The following is an 8,021-nucleotide window of genomic DNA, read 5'->3' as shown; positions in this document are numbered from 1 at the left end:
CTCCTGAAAATTATCATCAAAATAAAAGCCTCAATATCTGAAACCACATGTGCCAACGCCAATGTTTGTAGTGGGGAAAAAACTAGAGGTAGGATACCCACCTTCAGTAGGAAAAAGAAGAAAATACTGGTGCACTTTCATAATGAAATGTTAATAGCCATTAAAATAGAACTATACCTGGTTAAAAAAAGAATCCCACAATGTGTTACTGAGTCAGAAAAGCAAATTTGTAAAAACTGCCAAATTCAGATAGGTAAGTATTTATAAACATGTACATGAATATGAGCCAGTGATAGATCTAAGTGAGATTTGATTATGCTGGATACAATAAGGTAGGCAAACTAGTCCAGGAACATGACAGTGTTGGAAGGAAATGCAGTTCTGCAGGGAAAAAGCAGAAGGAAATAAAAGAAAGCCAAGCAGAAAGAAAAACTGGGAGGTGACCTCAGAGAAATTCTATGGTAAATTCTGGCCTTTCCTTCCCTCATGGACACATAGATTCAAAGAAACACAGATCAAGTCTTTTTATGAAAAATGAAGACCCTATTTCATAAGAAGCACGAAAGTAGCCACATTGAAGCTGGTAGCAAAACCCATGAAACCCTAACCCCTTTCCCAGCACAGTGTCAGAGAACTATGAAACTGCAGTACCAGCTTCTTCCAGGGGAGGGAAGGAAAGGTCTAAATTGTACATCCAAGTCCAATGTTCTGAGGGCTGCCCATCAGTCTGGTCTGATTTACTTCTTACCTGAATCTGAGTCTTAACAGGAAGGGACCCTGTGTGGGAGTCCCTGAGAACAAAAAGAGCAGTGTGGAGGATATCTATCAAGCAAGTACGCCCTGTAGCCCCTCCCCAAGGCTCAACACAGAGTGCACTGCTGAAACCCCCAAATCCTAGGTTCCTCCTGGGGAGGGGAAGAGATGGACTGTGTATCCAACATTCCAAATTTTCCAGTGACTGGCTTCTATCCACAGGACTGGTTCCTTCTCTCCTATCTTGAAGCAAGTAAGAAGCTGGCATGCTGTGAACATCTAGGAGATATGAGAACAAAGTCAGCAGTTTAGACTAGGAAGCAAGCACCTGCTAAGCCCCTCAACTAGAGCAGAAAAGCAAGAAGGTGGAAACCACCAAATTTCAGTTCCTGAGGAAGAAAAGGATTGGACTGTACGTACAAGTTTCCAACTTTTTCAGGGGATGCCAGAGAGACTGGCTTCTGTCATGTTTGTCTTGGTGCACTGATGAGACCTGGAACATTTTAGATACTTGTGAGCCACTGGGGAAAATGGTGGCAGTTTGAACTATCATGTCATTACTTATATAGCCTATCTTTGTGGTTCAATAAAGTGAATAAAGTAATCACCAAATCTCAACTTTTCTCTGGAAGGGGAGAGCTGGATCAAGTGTGCAGTGTTCCAACATTTTCAGAGGCTGTCTGAGGGACTGGCTTTTATCTCACCTCTCTTAGAGCACTGATGGGACCCAGCATATCCTAGATGCATGAGGGCCACTCAGAGTATAGCCAAAGGGTGGACTATTTTGTAGTCATCTGCCAGAGCCCCTCTCCTGGTCAGCACAAATTAATCAATGAGAATCCCAGAACCTGGCTCATCTCTGTGATGAAGAGAAAAGAAAGAAACATATGTCAAAGAGTCATAACTGGCTTCAATCTCACCATTTTCAGAGGATGAATAAGACCTGGTATAATTTAGATGTCTGTGTGCCTCTGAGACCTCAAAGGAATCCTGGTGTGCTGCTGCATCAGAAAACCAGTGGTACCACTGACAGGAACCAAAAGCAGCAGAAGTCTGTGAATTCATGAAACAAAGAAAGAAGAAAAAAAGAAGGAAAAAAGAAGGAAGGAAGGGAGGGAGGGAGGGAGGGAGAGAGAGAGAGAGAGAGAAAGAGAGACAGAGAGAAAGCAAAGATAAAAAGAAACAGGCAAATCCCCTAACTGGGAATTTACACAACTAAATAAAGCCAAGATACATACACAGAGAGTTTGAAAGGTACGTGGCAGTGCTTCTCATTGAGGGTCTTATTCTATACAAATCCTGTTCCTAAAGACTGGAAAAGGTGTTTTGTTTTGTTTTTTTTCTAATGTGCAGGTACTAACACTAAGAGACAAGGAAAATGAACAAATAGAAAAACATGCCTCTCCAAAAGGAATAAGATGAGACTTTTAGACCCCAATTTTACTAACATGTAATATATGAATTACCTGGCAAAGTACTCAAAATAAACTTGGGAGAAAAAAACATGAACAAAATTAAAAATTTAGCAGATACATAAAAAGAGCCAAAAGAAGTCTTGACCATAAAGAAAACAGTAACTAAAATGAAAAATTTAGTAGAGAAATCAGTCTATATCAAAATATCTTACTAGATCAAGCAGAAGAATAACTGAATTTAAAGATAAATCATTTGAAATTAGCCACTCAATGGCATAAAAAGAAAATAAAAAGTGAAAAAAAATGAAGAAACTTGGTAACTTATAGGACACTATTGAGTAGACCAGTATAAATAATTTTGAATGTCCAAGAAAGAAAAGACAGAGCCAAAAGCTTACTCAAAGAAATAATGAGAAAAAACTTCTGAAATTTGAAAAAAAAAAGGAAGAAATATCTATATTTAGGAATCCAAATAAGAAGAACCCAAAGAATTCCACAGCGAGAGACACTAGAATTGAATTGAATTGTGAAATATCAGACATAAAGAGAACTGTGAGAGCAGCCAGGGAAAAGTGACAGATCACATTACAGGGGAACTTCCCTGAGACAGTCAATGAATTTTTCAGCAGAAACTTTGCATACAAAAAGGCAGTGCAATATTTTTCCAAATGCAGAAAGGTTCTGCCAACCAAGAATATAATACCTGACAAAACTGTCCTTTAAAATTGAAGAGGACATAAAGAGACCAGTCTTACAAGAAACATTAAAGAGAATTCTTCAAGTTGAAACAAACCAAAGCTATCTAACACTATCTATGCATACATAAGTATAAAACTTGCTGTTAGAGGTAAATGTATAGAAAAATACAGAATAATGTAACTCTGTGACAGTACTGTGGAAATTGCTTTTCAATGCTAGTATAAAAGTTAAAGACAAAATTTTTAAAACAATTTTATAAAATATGTGTATGGTTACCCAATACAAAATGATGTAAATTGTGATGTTAATAATATAAAGTTCCATGGAGAGGGGTAATAATGTAGTTTTTTTGTTTTGTTTGTTTTTGGGGGGGATTGAACTCAGGGGCACTCAACCACTGAGCCACATCTCCAGCCCTTTTCTGTATTTTATTTAGAGAGAAGGTCTTACTGAGTTGCTTAGCACCTTGCTTTTTGCTGAGATTGGCTTTGAACTCCTGATCCTCCTGCCTCAGCCTCCTGAACTGCTAGGATTACAGGCATGCACCACCATGCCCAGCAATAATGTAGTTTTTATATGCAACTGAGGTTATTATTATCTTGAAACAGACTGTTATAACTATATAATGTTTTAGGTAAGTTTGATTGTAATCACAACGAAGATATGTAAAATAAAGAAATAAATATCACTATAAAAATCAACAAAATATAAAACAGTATAAAAAACAGGAACAAAAGATTTATAAAATTAGCAGCAAACCTTTAACAAAATGCTAGTAATGTATTTCTGTGGCACAATAAAAAATAAATATTTGGTATTTGTACCTGATTCCTGACACATAGCTCCCATAACTCTAAATCTCCAAAGGTCTAAGTGCCTTCTGTATGCTCATGAGAAGACTGATGACTGAATGCTACCTCTATGTACTTTTTAAATGGGAGCTGTTGCCAGAAAGACCAAAGAATCATTAGAGGCATGGAAATTTCCGCTGCATTACAAGTCCCAGAAGGCAAGAAAGGATGAAGATTGAACTTAATCATCAAGGGCTAATGGCTTACTCTATCTACCTGTGTCACAAAATATTCATAAAAATCACTAAACAAAAGGGTTTGGAGAACATGCAAGCATCCATGTGTTAGGAGTGTGGTATGTCCCAAACCATGATGTTTAGGACTCTTCCCTAATTTGTCCTTTGTACCTCATTTGGCTACTTATTAGAAGCTTTTAAAATAAGCTGGTTATAGCAAGTAAAGGGTTTTCCAGAGTTTTGTAAGCTATTGTAGCAAATTAGTGAACTGACCTGGGAGTATTGTGATAACTCTGTAGGCAACTCTTGAGTGTGGGTAACCCAGAGACCTGATACTTGCAAATGTCATCTTAAGAAAGGACAATCTTGTAAGACTATTCCTTAAGAGTGTGGAATATGACACTAATTCAGGGTACTGAGTACCAGAATTGCTCTGAATTGTAGGACACACAACTGGTGTCCAAGAGTTGGAGAAATGGTGTTAGAAAAGGCAACATAAATTTGGCATCAGAAAGAAAAATACCACACATGATTGGAGTCAGAAATGTTGTAGCAAAAATATTCACCTTCCTCATTAATGATGACTTTACTATGAATAAATTAAATTCCTCAACCAAAAGACACAGGAGTGGTTGAACAGATGAAAAATCAAGATCCACCTATGTGTTGTCTACAAGAGATTCAGATTTACATATAAGAACAGATACAGACTGAGTTAAGTAATTCAACAAAATAGTCCATGCAAATTATAACAAAAATACAGCAAGGATGGCTAAACAGGTCAGAAAAACAAATGAATTTTGAGTCAAAAACTATTACAAGAGACAAAATTTTAATAACATCAAAGGATAATAAAAGGATCAATTCACCAGAAAATACCATAATTATAAAAACAAATAAACTAACATCAGAGAACCTAAATATATAAAGCAAACATTGCAGAACTGAAGCAATTCAATGATAGTAGGATACTTCAATGCCCAACTTCCAATAAATAGAACATCCACATAGAAAATCAATAAAGAAACAGCATAGTTGAACAACAAGGTAGACCAAATAGATATAAACAGAACATTCTACTCAAGAGCAGAAGAATACATTCTTCTCAAGCACATATGAAACTTTCTCCAAGGTAGATCACATGCTAGGTCACAAAACAAGTCATAACCAATTTAAGAAGACTGAACTCACAAAAGTTCTTTTCTGATCACCATGGAACCTGGAATTCAATAGGTGAAGGAAGACTGAAAAATTCACAAATATGTAAAAATTAAACAATATGCTTTTTTTCTATTGTTTGTTTATTTATTTATTTATTTGTTGGTGCTATTGTTAGAATTCAAGGCACCATCTATGTAAGGCAAACACTTCACTACTAAGCTACATCCCCACAATTTTTTTTTTTAATTTTAATTTTGAGACAGTGCCTTGCTAAGTTTCCCAAGCTGGCCTTGATCTTCTGATCCTCCTGCTTCAGCCTCCTGAGGAACTAGAATTAAAAGACCATGCTGCTACTCCTGGCTGTAAACAACACTCTCTGGAACAATCTGGTGTGTCAAAGAAGACATTTAGGGGAATTAGAAAATATCATGGGACAAATGAAAAGGAGAACACTCTGTGCCAAAACTTATGGAATAGAGCATAACAATATGTGTCCACTCTGAAGATAAAGGAAGATCTGAAACAAAAACCTAACTTTATACCTCAAAGATCTAGATAAAGGAACAAAGCCCACCCACCTCATCAAAGAAAGAAAATCATAAATATTAGAAGAGAATTTAATGAAATAGAGAAGAAAAAAATTAATAAAATTGAGTTGGATTTTTGGAAAAATTGAGGAATTCACAAAGTTTTAGTCACACACGAGCAAAAGGAGACTGAAATAAATAAAATCAGATATGAAAGAAAAGATATTACAACTAATGACATACAATAAAAAGGATCCTAAGAGACTGATAAGACCAATTCAATGCCAACCAATTGGAGACCATAAAAGAAATGTATAAATTCTCACAAAGATATAACCTATTAATATCAAGTAATGAAGAAAAAGACAATCTTAATAGACTTGTAGCTAGAATAGTAAAAATGCTGAATTGGTGAGCAAAAAATCTCCTACTAAAGAATATTTAAAGAATTTGGGGCTGGGATTATGGCTCAGCAGTAGAGCTCTCGCTTAGCATGTGCAAGGCCTGGGGTTCAATCCTCAGCCCCACATAAAAATAAATAAATAAAATAAAGCTATTGTGTCCATGTACAACTAAAAAATAAATATTAAAATAAGAATATTTAAAGAATTAAAAAATATTTAAAGAATTGAAGCCAATCCTTAACAAACTCTTCTAAAAAAATAGAAGAGAACATTTCCAAACTCATGTTGAGACTATCAAAATTAAAGAAGATTTAAAAAGCAAAACCACAAAACAATATTTGTGATGAACGTAGAAGCAAAAAATCTATATCAAAATACCAGAGAACTGAATTCAACAACACAATTAAAGGGATAATACATCATAACTAAGTGGGATTTATTCTTGGGATACAAGAGTGGGTCAATATATGAAAATCAATTAATGTGATTAACTAAATAAACAGAACAAAGGACTAAAAATCACTTGATTATCCTAATAGATGTAGAGAAGGAATCTGAGAAAATTCAACACCATTTCATGATAAAAACTCCAACAACTAAGAATAAAAGGATATTACCTCCACATAATAAAAGTCATCTATGGAAAGCTAATATGTTCAATGGTGAAAAAATAAAAAGTTTTTTTTTTCCTTGAAGATCAAGAACAAATAAAGGGAGTTTTCCCCAGCCCCTAGGGGGCAGTGCTGCAGATACCAGTCCTGGTCTGTTGGCAGCAGCACCAGGTTACTGTGGGTTTCTTGCACTTCTGCTTCCCAACCCCCAGGATGGTGCAGGCATCTGGTGAGATATGGCTAGCTCCTGTTGTGAGGAAGGCACAGGAGAGGAGGAGAGGGATTTTGTACTTCGCCTATGGCAGCAACTTAATGATGGAGATGAGCTACCTCTAAAACTCCTTGGCCACGTTCTTAGCCCGCCTGTAGGATTTTAAGGTTGACTTTGGCAATTTCCAAGGCAAAACCAGTCAGAGGTGGCATGGACGCAAGAAGGCATTAAAAGTGGAATGTATGTTTTAATAGAAGTGAAAGTTTCAACTCAAGAAAGGAAAGAACCTATCAAAACTATCTGATGACAAATTATGACCACACTTCCCCATCCCAACTATATAAAAAGGTTATTTGCATGGGTGCAAAAGAAAACAGTTTGCCACTGGAGTATCAAGAGAGGCTAAAAGCAATAGAAACAATCTAGTGGCACATGCTGGTAATCCCAGTGGCTCTGGAGACTGATTGCAAGTTCAAAGCCAGCCTCAGCAAAAGCAAGGCACTAAGCAACTCAGTGAGACCCTCTCTGTAAATTAAAAAATACAAAATAGGCTGGGGATGTGGCTCAAATTAAGTGCTCCTGAGTTAAATCCCCAGTATCCACTCCCCCCCCCCGCCGCAAAAAAAAAAGGCAATAGAACCAAATGACTATAAAGGAAAGGTCTCAGAAGACCTTATTATCAAAAAGGGGGAAGAAAAGCTCTTTAGAACATAACAAAATATATCTAAGAATAAATAATATTCTATGTACTAATATAAAATATATTTAACATTTAAGAACAGGGATCTGTGATATCTCCATGTTTAATCTCTGTTTTCAACAATATTCTGAAGGGGAACCTCACTTTAGTGATTTCATATTTTCAGACTATAAAAAAACAGCTGATGAAGAGTTGGACAATTAAAAGGGGATTGTGAAGTCCTGTAGTAACAAGTAAATGTGGGTACCCCTGTGGACACTTAAAGCTGTTTTCTTGGGTTGATCTTAAGTGTCCTCTTGTTCTGTGACAAGGATAGATTTGCAGTTTTCTCGATGATGGTGCTGGTAAATTCCTCTGCTGCCTGGGCTTTTTTTTTTTAATTAGTGTAATAAGAGTAATCAAATTACTGACATAATTGATAATAAAAATAATAAAATTTTGGAAACTGGAAAAAAAAAAAAGAATAAAGCGAGCTGCCCACTCTTACTATTTGTAGTCAATATCTTAATAAAA

The 8,021-nt window shown here is 36.1% G+C and overlaps 1 pseudogene; it reads left to right on the top strand.

Annotated features, from left to right (window-relative positions):
• Positions 1-6,833: 6,833 nt before the first annotated feature.
• LOC143387902 (gamma-glutamylcyclotransferase pseudogene) lies at positions 6,834-7,522 on the top strand (annotated as a pseudogene).
• The last annotated feature ends 499 nt before the right edge of the window (positions 7,523-8,021 follow it).

The sequence above is a fragment of the Callospermophilus lateralis genome, unplaced genomic scaffold, assembly GCF_048772815.1.
Source record: "Callospermophilus lateralis isolate mCalLat2 unplaced genomic scaffold, mCalLat2.hap1 Scaffold_143, whole genome shotgun sequence".
In the NCBI taxonomy this organism is placed as follows: domain Eukaryota; kingdom Metazoa; phylum Chordata; class Mammalia; order Rodentia; family Sciuridae; genus Callospermophilus; species Callospermophilus lateralis.
The sequence above is the reverse complement of the archived record's forward strand: the minus strand, read 5'-3'. Positions and strand labels throughout refer to the sequence as shown.